The following is a 17,825-nucleotide window of genomic DNA, read 5'->3' as shown; positions in this document are numbered from 1 at the left end:
TGTGTGTGTGTGTGTGTGTGTGTGTGTGTGTGTGTGGTGTGAACCCTTCTTGTAAATGGCTATCTCATGTTACTCAGTGACTTCATAAAACCCTTCATATTATCATTAGAAACCACACAAAAGTCATTGGATGAATCCACCAAGAAAACCAACAGGTGCAGTCAGGCAATTCAAGTTCTAGTTTCATCTCTGACACTGAATTATCAGGTAAGACTGACTCTTCTGGCTCAGTTTTCTCATCTGCATAATAGGTCTGATATTATCCAGCAAGAATTAAAATAATTACAAAGTTGTTAGTACTATGAATAAAACAGTCATAAAAGCAATATGGATTTGAGTTACTCCTAGGAAAAACTCTAGAAATCTGTAATTATTTACCATGTGTTTTCTGGATTTATACAGATATATGAATTACAATGTATGTGGAAAATAGCTGCTTTTATTTTTTCAGGAATTTCAATATACTATTAATTACCATGATAATACCTATAAAAATGAAGATAACAAACATGCCTTTGGTTGTAATAGATTAAATTGCACTCTAATAGTACTTAGGGAGGGTTGAAATTATCTGTAGTCAGTTTTACCCTCATTCTACTATTAACCCCTCTATGACACAGACTGTATACCATTTATCTTTTGATCCTAAGTGCCTAACAGAATAAATTCTTGATAAGTTCTTTTAAAGATATGAATAATAAACGCAACAGAGAATGAAATTTGGCATGTGCCTATTTATTCCAGACTTCAAATTGTGCTGTTCTGTCTGTCAGCCACCAGAGGGCACTTGAAGCCCGTAGTTTGGTTCCATCCGGGGCTCTCCCTAACTCCAGTGTGTTCTCCTGACAGGCCTAATTTCAATTCGGGCCAGCCAGATTTTTCAAGATGAAAGTGCTATTGAATTAAAACTTAATGTGAGGACCTCAGAATGTGGTTCTGGTATAAATTAAAATGAAGCTACAGTGAGATGCGTTGCTTTACTGGTATCATTTTCTGAAGTCATTCCAGTGTTTCAGACAGCAAGTTGGATTTAAATAGCATATGCCATGACTGAAATAGTTCTGTTTCAGCTATTTTATCAAAAAAAGGACAGTAAATTCTTAATAAAAAGTGAAAGAAAATCTCCAGTGTCTTATTTCCCTGTCATCGTGGTCCTCTCTCATAGAGTCCTTTTAGAAGGGAATAATACTCGTATCGTCCTTTTTCATACTATGTTAGTGTTTAAAAAAGGAAAGTATAAATAGAACATTATATAGTGCCAAAACCCTGTAGACACTCAATGAATGTTGGCTTATGATGATGATGGTAAAGAATCCCAGTTAATGAAGGCAGATAGATTCTGTACTTGGGGTTCAATGTCGCTCATAAAATAACGTTGAGTACAGGAACTGGTGCCGGTACTTAGGGCATTCATAAATGCTCTGGCATAAATGCTCATAAATGTTCTGATCACCAGAACTGAGTGATAATAAATGGCTTTCAGTTATAAACCTTCCGAATCCAAAATTATCTGTTGAGGGCACATCTTTAAGAATTTATCCTTTCTAGGTGGCTATTTATATTCAAATTGGGTTTTGACAAAGTAAGAGGCATAATGTCAAGTAATGAAAATAGAGACGTCCATCAAGCCCCAGCCCTTCCGATGTGCAGGCGATTTGGGTAGCGATATATATTGTGTCATTTGAGGAGCGTTCAGTTTGGCTAATATAGCATGTGAGTACGTACTCTGGTTCTCTTCTCGGATGTATCATTGATGCGGTTGGTGATTTCATTAGTCACTTACAAAGTTCTACATGACGGTTGCCTATCATCCACATGATTCCTTTCTGCTAGGGATGCTGAAAATATAAAAAATCAGGAGAATCACAGAGCTCCTCTTAGCAGGTGTAACATAAAGTCAAAGTTATAGGAAAGGACTTTACAAGTCCTTATGTATAATACATGCTGTACTTCTAGCAGTGGGGCTCATGAAACAGTTTTGTGTATGGGATCTATCTCCCAGATTTTGTCTCATGCATAAACATTTTTGGCAGACCTAGGTACTGAAAAACACAGATGTATTCACTGATCAGCTGCTTTTCCTATGTTCCTGACCCAGTTCTTTCACAATATGGAAACTTTGTAGAAACCTCCAGTTAACCAACTATCCCTTTATTATTATCCTCACTCCCTTCATGGTCTCGTTCCCTCCTTTTACCCATTGATGGTAAAAGTTGATGGTTTATCATTAGAACTCCTTTACAATTAACTTTAACTTCTCTCACCCTTTCTCCCCCCAATCACACACAGTCCTGCTTAAATGTAACTACCCTGAGAGCTTACTCCCTCCACGCATCTTATCCCCTGAACTTTGTGTTGAGAAAATTACACAACATTCTGATAAGTCCTATTCTAAAATAACAACTACAACATTCTGAAGTTGGCCTAGGCTGGTCAAAAATGTTAATGTCATGAAAGAATGAAAGGCTATAAAAATTGAAAAGGGAAAAAAGCAGGGTGCCTGGGTGGCTCAGTCAGTTAAGCATCTGGTCATGATCTCACGGTTAGTGGGTTCAAGCCCCACTTTGGGCTCTGCTGCCAGCTTGGAGCCTGGAGCCTGCTCCCGATTCTGTGTCTCCCTCTCTCTGTTCTTCCCCCGGTTGAGCTCAGTCTTGGTCTCTCAAAAATAAATAAAATGTTGGGGCGCCTGGGTGGCACAGTCGGTTAAGCGTCCGACTTCAGCCAGGTCACGATCTCGCGGTCCGTGAGTTCGAGCCCCGCGTCGGGCTCTGGGCTGATGGCTCAGAGCCTGGAGCCTGTTTCTGATTCTGTGTCTCCCTCTCTCTCTGCCCCTCCCCCGTTCATGCTCTGTCTCTCTCTGTCCCAAAAATAAATAAACGTTGAAAAAAAAAATTAAAAAAAAAATAAATAAAATGTTAAAAAAAAAAGGGGGGGGGAGCGGAGAAGGAAAGAAATGAAGATCAAGAATTGTTTTATGTTTTAAAAAAAGAATAGATATTTGCATTTAAAAAAATTTTTTAAACAAAGTTTATTTTTATTCATTTTGAGAGAGAGAGGGAAAGAAAGAGAATCCCAAGCAGGCTCTGCACTGTCAGCACAGAGTCCAATCAATGCAGGGCTCAAACGGTCAAACCATGAGATCATGACCTGAGCTGAAACCAAAGGTCAGATGCTTAACCAACTGATCCACCCAGGTGCCCCCTAGAGAGATATTTGTCTTTAAAGCGATGTGACAGTCTTATTAAACAAAATTATAAAGAATATTATTAGGACACTTGGTAATTTTTAAACATGGGCTATAATATCAGTATTTTAAGTTTCCTGAATGTTACATTTGTATTAGGAGGAATGACTTTGTCCCATGTTGTAGTATTTAGGGATGAAGTGTTACATCATAACAAACTTTCAAAGGGTTCAACAACAAAAACAAAAGTATATATACTTAATATGGAGAGAATGATAGACACTGTTAATCTAAGAGAAGGATATACTTATCACAAACAGCCTTGAAATTTTTCAAAATCATATTTTTAAAAGAAATAATGGTCACAATTCTCAAACGAACACTTTTCGCTGCCCCCAAAATTCTACTATACTTCCCTAGCCTACACTTCCCACTCCCCCAAATGCCCGTTTCACACTCCTCTCCCACAGTAACAACACTACTTCCTGCTTTACCAACAAACAGCAGCAATCAGACAAAAACCCAGCATCATCACATCACCAAATCTGTGAGCCTTCCTGAATCTGAATCCACTTTCCCCACTTTCCTCCACTTGTGCTCTGGATCCCAGCACTCTCTCTTTCTTGATAATTTCTTTCCTGAGGTTACTCCTCTCCAAAATTTTCCAACAGAAGTTTCTCCCTCTATTTCATCAACCCTTACAGCAGAAATTTGGCCTGGTAACTTGCATCTTTTACAAAAAACCATGTCTTGGTCACAAATCTCCCTCAAGGAACAGCCTCATTTCTTTGCTCACATTCAAAGCAAGGAAGACTTCTTAAAGAGATTTTTTTGTTGTTTAATTTCGAGAGAGAGAGAAAAAGAGAATGTGAGAGGGGAAGGGACACAGAGAATCCCGAGCAGGCTCCGTGCAGGGCTCGAACCCACAAACTGTGAGATCATTACCTGAGCTGAAATTAGGAGCTGAATGCTTAACCAGCTGAACCACCCAGGCACTACTGTAGGAAGGCTTCTTAATTGAGTTGTCTATACCTCCACTTACTTCCCACTCACTCACTCAATTTGGGGTTGTGGAAATTGTCATTTCACTGAAGCTATTCATGTCAAGATCAAGAGAAACATCTACTTAATAACCTCTTAGCAATAATGGTAACAAATGACCACTCTCCTTCGTTAGACACATTCCTCTCTTCTTTCCCATGTTGCGAAACTCTCCTACTTTTCTCTTAACTCATGGCTGCTGTCTCTCAGTCTTTGCTAACTTCTCAAACCCCAATTATATGGCCTAAGTTCTTCTCTGTCTCAGGGTTCTTGACTGCTTTGTGTTATTTTGGCACTCAAGTGAAGCCTATCAATTCTTTCTCATAATAATATATTAAAATGCACAAAATAAAATTCTTAGAGTTACACAGGAAACTATATTAAAGTATAATTATAAATATCTTTCAAAATAAATGCACAATATTCATCTTTATTAACACAAAAATAAGGCAATGCATTTCAAATATAGGTAGGCTTAAAATCACATCTTATTTTTAAAATACCAATTTAAAGGCTATTTATTTCTTAACTTTTATAAGAACATTAAGTTATGAGGTGGTGTTTAACCAAGCATATATATTACATATGATATTTATATGATATATTGGACATTCCATCAATTTCAAATTTTTGTTTTAATGGTTATAAGTACTGAAAATATTGATTACTTAAGAGACATTTTTTCCTTTTTTTTTTTTTTTTTTTTTTGCAAATGGAATGAAAGATTCTTCAGCTCACTTTGCAAAGCCAGGAAATCTTGTCTCAAAGAACACCAGGATTCTTTTTGAGTTACATTTCAACTATAATAAGATTTGGTTCTAAGATCAAAGATCACAGGCTAGGACAATATCTTCAATAGAGTTTATTGAAAAGAAAAGGATTATGGATCTCCGGTTCAGCTTTAATATTATCAAGATAAAAGTAACTTCTGAAAGAATCAATAGTTTCTAATTGTCCCTAGATTTCTCTTTTTGAAGAAATTGACAGCCATCTGAGGACGAAGCACCTTCTCTAACATTTCAAGGTTTGGAGGGTGTCAGCCTTGCTTCTGGTTGCCTTGCTTCCTGATCAGTTGCTAATCCTAGTCACCTTATGATTTTTTTTTTAAGTAGAAGGCACAATAGTCTTGAAATGAAAGTTTTATCTCATTCATATGGTTAAAAATAACTGCCAGGGGAGCCAACTCATGGATAAATCATTTTTTTTCAAAGTGTTCCAAATGTGGAGTTTTTTGGCTTTTAGAGAAATTAAAGCCAATGGTCCTTAATTCAGATAAGCATTTAAGTCTTGTTCTCTGGGAATGCCAATGAACTATTTGGTAAAGATGTCCTTCTTAGTCTGATCCTCTCTCTTGACCAATTCTTTTTTTTTTTAATTTTTTTTTAACGTTTTATTTATTTTTGAGACAGGGAGAGACAGAGCATGAACAGGGGAGGGTCAGAGAGAGGGAGACACAGAATCTGAAACAGGCTCCAGGCTCTGAGCTGTCAGTACAGAGCCCGACTCAGGGCTTGAACTCACGGACCGCGAGATCATGACCTGAGCTGAAGTCAGCCGCTTAACCGACTGAGCCACCCAGGTGCCCCATCTCTTGACCAATTCTTAAATGCAGTTAATTATTCAGAGTAATTATCAGAGGATAGTGTTGATAACTTTTACAGTTGTTGGCAAAGGATTTTAGGAATAGTCTTAATTCTTAGTGCATGTCTATGTTAAAAAGCAAAAAGTGATGACATCACGAGGTTCTTCCTTTCCCATTAAGGTAAGAATATTGGATATATTACCAAGTATCGCTGCAATCAGGAAGGAAAATAATGCTTTTTTTTTCCAATTGAAGTTTTGTTTGGAGAAATAATGTTTACAAAAAACAGAGCGATAAAACTTTTCACAACTTCGAACTTGTCAACAACCTTGCCCATTTCCAAAAGAGACTCACAGAATAAGAATTCTTCCAGCCACATACTCAAGGGGAACAGGGAGGCTATCAATTTCTCCATTTCTTGTTTCAAAATGTTAAGATATTTTTATAATTCTACCCTGAATGAGAACATTTGACATGAGAATCTCTCCTAGATTTCTGCTGGTTTGGGAGCTTCTGGGTAAAACCTGAAACTAGCCCCTGTACATGGAGGGAGCTTAGAGACGGAAGAAAGAGGCAGGCCACTCCAGACAGAAGTTTTAATAAGCGGGGAACTTACATATGAGGCTTGCCTTGGGCAGCAAAAAAGCAAGCTGATTTCTGCACTACCTGCCATAATCTTAAAAGTTCACATAGAGATCTTAACTTGGTTCAGTGATATATTACACAGTCCAGATGGTCTCAATAGCAACTCACTCTCTCAAGGCTGCGTTCCTGAAAATAGTTCCCACTGTGGGAAACGGTGGTCAGAGTGTGCATTCCAAGCCTCTGATTGCCTGGGTTTAAATTGTGGGTCAACTGATGGTCACATCCCCTCTACCCACCTGCTCCAACAATTTCCTCTGTTCCAGTCCAAAAACCAACCTGAACATTTTCAGTGAATATGGCTGAACTAGAGTCTCTCCAATTTTATAGGATGTTAGAAAAAAGAATTTTGTTAAATGGAAATTCCAAATTTCAGAAGTATCCTAGCTTTCATCTTGAGATTTTCTTGCATGAAAAAGTGCCACTCTTAAGAATTTTTACAAATAAAAACTCTGGTGGCATGATCCATGAAAGAACTAATCAATAAACATGACTTCATTCAAAATTTAAATTTATGCTCTCCAAAAGGCACTGTCAAAAATTGAAAAGACAAACTACAGACTGGGAAAAAATATTTGCCAAAGGTTAATCTGATTAAGGACTGTTATCCAAAATATAACAAAGAATTTCTTAAACTCAACAAGAAAACAAAAAACCAAACATGGGCCAGAGACCCCACCAAAGAAGATCTACAAATAGCAAATAAGCAAGTGACAAGATGATCCACATCATATATCATCAGGGACATGCAAATTAAAACAATAAAGAGATGCCATTATACACTTATTAGAGTGGCCAAAACCCAGAACGCATTGAATGCTGAGGAAGATGTACAACAGGAACCCTCCTCATTCTATTCCTGGTAGGAATGCAAAATGGTACAGCCACTTTGGAAGACAGTTTGATGTTTTTTTACAAAACTAACTGTACTCTAAACCATGTAATCCAGCAATCACACTCTTTGGTATTCACCCAAACGAGATGAAAATATATCTACATAAAAACCTGCACATGGATATTTATAGCAACTTTATTCATAACTGCCCAAACTTGGAAGCAACCAAGTTGTCCTTCAGTAGGTGGGATGGATAAATAACCTGTGGTACATCTAGACAATGGAATATTATTCAGCACTAAAAAGAAATGAGCTATTTAGTTCATTAAAACTTAAAGGCATACTACTAAGTGAAAGAAACCAATCTGAAACCCAAAGAATACAAGGTCAAGAGTGAACCCTAAAATACAGACTTTGGGTGATAATGTATCAGTGTAGGTATATCACTTGTAACAAATGTACCACTCTGGTGGGGGATGTTGACAATGGGGGAGTCTCTGCATATGTGATGGCAGGAGGTATATGGGAAGTCTTCATACCTTTTGCTCTACTTTGTGAAAGTAAAGGGCTCTAAAAAATAGTCTGTTAAAAAACAACTACACTGTAGCCTTTGTGTCCCTTACATGAGGTAATACACAACTAATACACTAGCATCTGAGATGGGAAGAGTATAGTTATGTTGTTATGGGTCTAATAATTCCTTTAAGTAGTGATGAGCATAAATGATGTTTCAAGATACCTCCAACAATTGTAATATTATAGAAGAATATCTATGATTTCCAGTGATATCACAGATACCAACGACACTACTGTGGTTTGCTGTCTACGTTAATAATTGAAGGGAATGCAAAATAAAGCTGTAATATTTTTCCCCATCCAAGTTCACAGCCATCTGCCCTCTGAGATCTTAGCCACTCTTGTGGCTTCAAATTCCATCTATGTGCTGCTGAATAAGTCCCGGGTTTTATTTGTTTACTTGACTTGGCATTTACACTTGGTCTATAAGAATAGTTACCATTGTTGAGGGCTTCCTATATGCTAAGCACTATTATAAGCATTTTACATTTACTAAGTCATTTACTTCCCAAAGTAATACTATCAGTAAGTTCTATTCTCATTTTACATAACAAGAGACTTGAGGACAAAGATGTTAAGTAGTTTGTCCCAGCTACTGAGTAGCAGAGTGAAGCATAGAGCCCTGGAGGGCTGCCTTCAAAGCCTGTGCTCCCAGCCTGTAAGCCAACCCTTCTCCTAATGAGTACTTCAAACTCAAGTTGGAGAAAACAGGGGTGTGGCTCACTGACCTCAGAATGCACCTCCTCCAGCCTTTCGATATCAAAGTAAATGATCCACCATCCACCTAGGCACTAATGCCCCAAACTTAAGACATCATAGGTTTTCTTTGTTCCACCAATGCATTCCAAAATAAAATTCCAAACGTAAATAACAATGCTGTCTTTAACCTATATCCAGGCATCTGTCCATTTCTTAACAATTCCAATATTTCCTTTTTTTTAAATAATTTTTTTAATGTTTATTTATTTTGATAGAGAGAGAGAGAGAGAGAAAGAGCAAGCAAGCAGGTGAGGGGTAGAGAGAGGGAGACAGAGAATCCCAAGCAGGCTGCACACCGTCAACACAGAGCCCGATGCAGGGCTCAAACTCACGAACTTTGAGATCATGACCTGAGCCAAAATCAAAAGTCAGACACTTAATCGACTGAGCCACATCCAGGAGCCCCTCCAATACTTTTTTTCTAATTTCATCCTCATTATCTCTAGTCAAGAACACTACAATAGCATACTAACCAGTCTTATGTCCATTCTTGTCCCCAATTTAATCCCTTACTGCAAAGCAGGTATAGTGCATTTTCTGAAACATAAATCAAGGTTTAAAACTTGAACAACTGCATCCTTGGGTTTTAAAAGCCTACTTTATCTTGCCCTCATATCGCTTTCCAAACTTACCTCATGCTTCCTTCCCCCTCAATTGCTATCTCCGTTGCACTGGCTTTTTGTTCCTTCCCAGTTATTTATTTAATTGTTTATTTGTTTTTAGTTTATCCTTATTTGCCATTATTTTGAAAGGGAGAGAAGAGGGAAATAGAAACAAAATCCAAGCCATCACTTAAAAATGTGGCCATAGGCACTGTTATTTATGTGTCATTGCATCATGGCATTTGATAAAAATGTTTCCTAATTTTATTGAGATATGATGAACATATAACATTGTGTTAGTTTAAGGTGTACAACATGATAATTTGATATATGTATATATCACAAATTGATTACCACAATAAGATTAGTTAACACGGTCATCTCTTCATATTATTACAATTTCCATCAAAAATCAGGAACAAGACAAGGATCCCACTCTCACCATTCCTATTCAACATAGTACTAGGCGGCACCAGGATGGCTCAGTTGGTTAAGGATCCAACTCTTGGTTTCAGCTCAGGTCATGATCTCACCATTAGAGAGACTGAGCCCCATGTCGGGCTCTGTTCTGACAGCATAGAGCCTGTTTGGGATTTTCTCTTACTCCCTCTCTCTCTGCCCTTCACCTGCTCATATGCATGCATGTGCTCTCTCTCTCTCTCTCTCTCTCTCTCTCTCTCTCAAAATAAATGAATAAACTCAAAACAACAACAACAACATAGTACTAGAAGTCCTAGCCAGAGCAATTGAGCAAGAAAAAGAAGAAAAAAAGGCATCAAAATCAGAAAGGAAGAAATAAAGCTGTCACTATTTGCAGATGACAAGATGTTATATATAGAAAACCCTAAATATTCCACCAAAAAAAAAAAAAGCCTATTAGAACTAATAAGCAGATTCAGTAAAGTTTAGGAACAAAATCAACATATAAAAATCAGTTACATTTCTGTAAACAAATAATGAAATATCTTAAAGAGTAATAAAGAAAATAATCCCATTTACAATGGCTTCAAAGACAATAAAATACCTAAGAATAAATTTAGCCAAGGAGGTGAAAGATCTGTACACTGAAAATTATAAGACATTGATTAAAGAAACTGAAGACACAAATAAATGGAATTTTGTTTTGGTCTCATTAACTGCAAGAATTAATATTGTTAAAATGGACATACTACCTAAAGTCATCTTTAGGATGACATCTTTAGGGATTCAAAGCAATCCCTATCAAAATCCCAAAAGCATTTTTCACAGAACTAGAAAAAGCAATCTTACAATTTGTATAAACTACAGAAGACCCCAAATAGCCAAAAGCAATCTTGAGAATTAACAGAGTTGGAAACATCACACTTTCTGATTTCAAACCATATTACAAAGTTATAGTAATCAAAAAACAGTATGGTAATGGCATGAAAACAGACACATAGATCAATGGAACAGAAATAAACCAATGAATATACAGTCAACTAATATTGGAAGAGGAAATCAAGACTACTCAATGGGGAAAGAATGATTTCTTCAATAAATGGTGTTGGGAAAACTGGATAACCACATGCAAAAGAATGAAATTGGACCTCTTACATCTTTCCAGTTCTTACTCATTCTATGTTTGTTCCTTATTTAAGATAATTGCTCTAGATGTTACCTCAATTGAAACTTTCTTACTTGACTGTAAGCTCCATGAGGGCAAGGACTTTGTATGTCTTCCTCATTGACACATTTCTATTACCTAGAACTATTTTTGATGATCAAGCATCCTTAATAAATATTTGTTGAATAAATGCATGAATATATATATATATATATATATATATGCTTCTTAGTGAAAATATAAATTAAAACAATATTTTATTTGAGTTTATTGGAGTTTAATACACCTAACAGAATGCTGGGCAAATAGTAAGTGCACAATAAATACTTTTTTGATGAACTGAATATGACCATTATATTGTTAACCTACTTTCAAAGTAATACAAATTGCTAATTATCAGCAATACTTGGCCAGGAAATACTGTGGAGTGTTTCAAAATATAAAGTCAAGATTGAAAGCTTTTTGTTTGCTTCAAAACAAATAACAAATGGTTATTACCATTTGCCAAGGGCATATAAGATGTTGATTTGTTCTCCGTTCTGTCTAGGAAATGTCTTCTCAACTAGGATTATCCTAGCACGTAGATAGCTATTTGGGGAAGGGAGGCTTAATAACATTGTGTCTAAAAAAAATTGGGGTCAATACAGTTTCCATATTTAAATCTCCTATATAAGGTTTTGGGAAAATAAGAATTGCCAAATGACTCAGCCCTCTGAGAACACTGCCCCACTGGTCCTTCACCTTCACCTTATTAAATATTATACCCAGTGAGGCATTTTTCAAATTGGCCTGTATCATTTTCCAGGGCTTTGCCCTTGACACAAAAGTATGATTTACTAATAAAAATGTTTTCTTAATTAGAATTTGGAGGGGGGGGTTGCAAACAAAAGTAACTAACTGGAAAACTTAAGCAAAAGGAAATTTATATAAAGAATAATGGAAGCTCCATATTCTCACAGGAAACCTGACAAATCAAAACATGGAAACAGGTAGGAACCAAGCCACTTTCTTTTTTTTTTTTTTAATGTTCATTAAATTATTAATGTTTATTCACTTTTGAGAGAGAGACAGAGTGTGAGCAGGAGAGGAGCGGAGAGAGAGGGAAACACAGAATCCGAAGCAGCTCCAGGCTCTGAGCGGTCAGCACAGAGCCCAACGTGAGGCCCAAACCCACGAATCAGGAGATCATGAGCTGAGCCAAAGTCAGACTCCCAAGGGACTGAGCCACCCAGGCGCCCCTGTACCAAGCCACTTTCTAAGCCTTGGAGGAAGGAACCTCAGAACAGTCCTGTGTGAACAGACCAGTCAGGGCACCTCTGAGGCAATGAATGAATTCCAGCATTTACTCTCTCAAGGCTCCTCTGCCCAAGGTTCAAGCTCCAAAGAGAATCTGATACTCTGGGTTCCCCCCACCACACATATACACACCTTGGGTCACCAGACTACATTTAATTGGGAAATTAATGTAAATGTAATGTAAAGTAAATGTAATGTAAAGAGATTATTCCACAAAGGAGAAATTGGGATGATGTTTAAAAGGGAGAAAAGATAGTGCTCCCCACATAAGAACTGTCTACTTCAAACAACAGAAACAAAATTCTCAAGGCATTAAAAAACAAAATAAAACCCACATGCTTGCCTAGGTTTTAGTCTCTTTACCCCTTTACATTTTTCTAGTTTCCTGACTTTTTATTAGAGAATGCTGCCAACAGTGTCACCTAGTGCCGGCAAGTGCCTTAAAGATAAGTGAGTAAAACTACTAGCTTTCCCAAATTGCCTACTCTCCTGCCTGCACATGCACACCTCCAAGTAACTGGAGAAAGGACACCATTCTTGTTGATTTCACTTTAATTCAAGACTGCTATGACCACTAGTCTGATTGGCTGCCTGCAGGGAGTATTTTCCGCTGACCTTTTGACTCTCCAACTCTTCTATCTTGTGGGTGGATAGAGTCTAAGATGGTCCCCAAGTAGCCCTATTTTTTCAGGAATCTGCTCCAATCAGGATTTCACTCCTGCAATTTTACTATAACTGTTCTTAGAGCTTCCAATAAGCTCCACATTGTTAAATCCCAGGGTAATCGATAGCCATTACTTCTTCCTCCTTGAATACTTCTCCACGTGGCTTCCCAGGCAATACTCTTGCCTGATGTCTCTGCCATTTTTTGGACCACCCTTTCTCAGTCAGTTTTGCTTGTTTTTCCTCATCTTTCCTACTACTCAATATTGGAGTTTCCCAAGGCTCTGTCTTTAGATCTTTTCATCTATATTCCATTCACTAGATGATCACATTCGGCCTCATTATTTTTAAAATACATGCTCATGTTTATCAGATTAATATTTCCAACCTGAAGTTTTCCCTGAGCTTCAGATTCAAAAACCAAACTTCCTATTTTACATCTCACTTGGAAATCTAATAGATCTTAAACTTGATATTTACAAAGGTGAGCTCTTGATACACTCTTCAAATATACTCTTCCCACATTCTTCACCACCTCTTAATGACCTCCATACTTCTAGATGTTGCGGACCAAACCTTGAAGTCATGTTTGCCCCTCCTTTTTTCTCTTACCCTACATATTCCTTGTCAGCAAATCCTATCGACTCGGTTCTCAAATATACCTACAATCTGACCACTTTTCACTACCAACACTGTTACCATCCTTTTCCAAGATACCATTATTCTCGTCTGGATTATTTGCATTCATCTCTGAATTGATGTCCCATCTCTGAATTGATGCATCTGCTCTTGCCCTAGTGCAACTAAATAGTATCTGAGTGTTTCTTTGAAAACATAAGTTAAATCATGTCATATTTTAGCTCAGTATTCTACAGGGGGTTCCCATCTAACTCAGAGTCAAATACATGATCCTGCATGATCTGCCCCACCTCCCATTACTTCTTGGTCTTCATATCTTATATACTTTGACTTCCCTGTTCCTTACACATCAAAACACACTCCCTCCTCATGGCATTGGCATTTGTTCTAAAATGACTGGAATGCTCTTCTCCCAGATGTCCACACGGCTAAGCAAATTCCCTTTAGACCTTCAGATCTTTACTCGAAATTCACCTTCTCTGTGACAATTTCCTGGTCCTTCTATTTAAAACTTCATCATACTCAATCTACCCCCCTGCCCGCAATACACATGTGATATACTTCCCTCCTTATTTTTCTCTCTCCAGCATGTATCACTTTCTAACATACTATATATTTTACTCACTTATCTTGTCTATTGGCTATCTCCATTAAGAATGCAACTTATGTGAAGACAGAGCTTAAAAACAAAACAAAACTAGTGCCCTATTCCTACTGCCTACAATACTGAATATTTGTTGACAGCATACTAAGAGAACCACCCTATTTTTGTAGGTACCTCATTTTGTTCATCTCTCATAATTAGTTCTATATTCAAAATCAGGCTCTCACACACAGCTCATTTTCCAAGTAAGGTGAATTCATAGTGAACCCTTTATTCCTTGTAGCTCTGCAAGAGTTCTTACTAACTCCCTATACTTTTTCATTGCTTTCAAATTGAAGGATAAACAAGTTTATAATCTGTCTCTTTTTCACCATCATGGTAGGTAGGACCAGGCAAAATGAAAACGAGGATTCCCTCATTCCAAAATTATTTAGGACTTCACAATGGTGACAGCATGGATTAAATGCATGGGGCCTATGAGACTGCACGAGTCATATGCCCATGATGCTGGCCCTATTAGTGGGGCTTTCTTAGAGCTGGAATTTGTTTTAACTTAAAAAAGAAGCATGGGATTTAGTGATCAGAAGTCACCTTCCCCTGTCAATGGTCCATGATGAATCTGTATTACAAAGGTTTAAATATTCTAAAGATAAATACAATTTAAATCATTAGTTGGGGCGCCTGGGTGGCGCAGTCGGTTAAGCGTCCGACTTCAGCCAGGTCGCGATCTCGCGGTCCGTGAGTTCGAGCCCCACGTCGGGCTCTGGGCTGATGGCTCAGAGCCTGGAGCCTGTTTCCGATTCTGCGTCTCCCTCGCTCTCTGCCCCTCCCCCATTCATGCTCTGTCTCTCTCTGTCCCAAAAATAAATAAACGTTGAAAAAAAAAAAATTTTTTTTAAGAAAAAAAAAAAAATAAAAAAAAAAAAATAAATCATTAGTTATGGAAACTACATAGTCATTTTTTCTAGTTCTAAGTTGACTTTTCATTACATAAATTTTCATCTAGTTATAATTATTTATTGTCACATTATCCTATCCACTTATATTAATATTTTAAGATAAAAGTATCACTGGTGAGGGGCGCCTGGGTGGCTCAGTTGGTTGAGCGTCTGACTCTTGATTTCGGCTCAGGTCATGATCTCACAGTTCGTGGGTTCGAGTCCTGTGTATGGCTTCATGCTGGACGTGTGGAACCTGCTTGGGATTCTCTCTCTACCTCTCTTTCTGCCCTTCCTCCCTCTATCTCAAAATAAATAAATAAACCTAAAAAAAATCACTGGTGAGATCTTTTGCAAGACATTGATTTATCATCTAAATAAGAACTTTTAGTTATTTATTTATTTTTATTTTAAGTAGGCTCCACAGCCAACATGGGGCTTGAACTCACAACCCTGTGATCAAGAGTCACATGCTCTACTGACTGAGCCAGGCAGGTACCCCATAAATAGGCACTTTTAAAGTGAGAAATGTTAAAGATGCTCATTTATTCAACAAGAGTTGAGTATAAAATCTATATATGCAAATTACAGTGCTTGGCTTTTCAAGAAATTTAGGCATTATGTGGCAGAAAATCAGGCTTTTTGTTGAAATATCAATTTTCCTAAAACAAATTAGCCAAATGATCAATTTGCTAAATGACCAATATGCCAAATTTACCAAATTAAATGAATGCAATTTAACATAAATAATTAGCAACTTGAACAAATTGATTTTGGTTACTGATGGTGAAATATATAGTAAAATTATACACACATTTTTGAGTCTCACAACTGGGTTGTGAATTATATATGGATATGTGTATTTTATATTTATATATACTTGTTTCATACATATATGCACTTTTCCCTATTCACTTTATTGATATCCAAAACATAGAACAGTTTTCCTCCTTGTTATAAACAATATGGATTCCTTCTATAGGAGGACTTTCTATAGAAAAGTCTGCCTATTTCAATGGTTCCTGGTTGTAAACTGTTCTAGTATAGGATATGGGACAAAGTTTTTCATTAACTTCTGATTTATTTGTTAACACTTTTGAATGACATTTACTACCTTTTTAATACTAAAACCACTTAAAATATTTTAGTATTATTTCACCTATTCCTCATATTCTTTTTTAATTTATAAATTCAGAAGCATCTGAAAAAAATAAAAATTTTGAATTAAATTGTATTTAAATTACTTTTTAATGAAATCATCTAAACTTTAACTTAGGTTAACTTAATCTAATTCTAATTTAAAAGCAGCAGAAAGAAATCAAAATTAACCAAGCAATTCCAACTTTTATTCCCACAGTACATTTTATTTTGGTTTTTGATATTGAAATATATATACACTTCTACACATTTCACAGCTAATAATTTAAAGTGAGTATTTTTGAAAATGCTGCTAAGCAATTCTTGATAAAGCTGGTAACTATTGCTATATGACATTGCAGTCTTCAAATTTAGTAAGTTTGGCAAATAATTAATCAGCAAATTGGCATTCAATGAGCTGATTTTCTGCTAATTGACCAACTTCCAGATGGAGGAGGGAAGGGTGAGTAAAACCTGCAGAAACATCAATTTTCAGGAAGAAGAAGTAAGAGAAAAATAGAAGATGGAAATGATTGGAGAGGTAGGAAGAAACCCAAGACTCTTCAGAGGAATGGAATTTCAAGAAAGATGTTACCAGTGTCACATGCTACAAAGAGTTCCCAGAGGCAGTGGTACCTTGCAGGCACTAGTTTCTGTGGGATGGTGACATGGGGAGTCAGTTTGCAGAACATTATGAGATGAATGTGATTAACCGGATCTAACAACAACAAAAACATTCAACCCCCGATGAGATAGTTATAAACTCTTGAAGAGCAAGGGCCTAATATTATTATTTTTCATATTTTAGAGTTCTGGCTTCTATTTCTTCTCTCTTCCCTCCCAGCTAGAGTAGTCAGGTTTAGTAAACACAGGATACTGAGTTAAATGTGAATTTCAGATAGATAATGAATAATTTTTAGGATGAGTATGTCCTAGGCATTGCAAACCCTCACTAGAGGTGTGCTAAACTGGGGGGCAGTGGAGGGGTTAGGTGCATTGGCTCTGGAGTCACTGCTTGGGTCCTCACTGCACTTAGCTACGTGGCCTTGGGCAAGTCACTCAAAGTTTGGTGCCTCAGTCCACAGCTTGGAACAATGGGGATAACAATAGTAATTGTCATTAATAGTAATCGTAAGAGTCCTTTGGGGATTATTGTGAGTTGAAGTCTCTAAAGCACTGGGCATGGTGTTTGGGACATGCAGAGAAATCGATACATATTAGTATGATTGTCAGTTAAAGGATCAGCACAAATTTATATGAATGTGAAGGGGAAAAAAACGTGTGGGGTTTGTGCATTAGGTGGACTTTTAGGTCCACCTGGTGATAATAATTAAAGCAGACTGGCAAATGAAAGTGTGTAGGCCTAGAATTGAAGGGGGGTGGGGAGTGGGGCAGGATTCATGGAAAACTTGCCCATTGATCTCTGTTGCCAGATGAAATGGAGTCATTACACTCATGGGAACAGCCTTCAGACGTCAGCACCCAGGTTCGCCTGTGGAGGTCTGATCACCACACACCGGTCGGGGCGGGATCAGTTCTCCCGCGCAGGGGAGTGTATCTGCGTGCAAATCCCAGAGGTGCGGCGGGACGGCCCGGGGCGGGGCGGGCCTCGGGTGGCTGAGTTCGCCTGCGTGCGTGGGAAGAGCGTGGCGCGCGAGCGCGTCTCCGCCCGGACCGGAGCCCGACACTGGCTGCAGCTGCGAGTGAGCGGCGCGCGCGGACTCTGCGGGGCTGGCGCGGCG

Source organism: Lynx canadensis, chromosome F2 (assembly GCF_007474595.2).
Source record: "Lynx canadensis isolate LIC74 chromosome F2, mLynCan4.pri.v2, whole genome shotgun sequence".
In the NCBI taxonomy this organism is placed as follows: domain Eukaryota; kingdom Metazoa; phylum Chordata; class Mammalia; order Carnivora; family Felidae; genus Lynx; species Lynx canadensis.
This window is presented reverse-complemented; position numbering follows the sequence as displayed.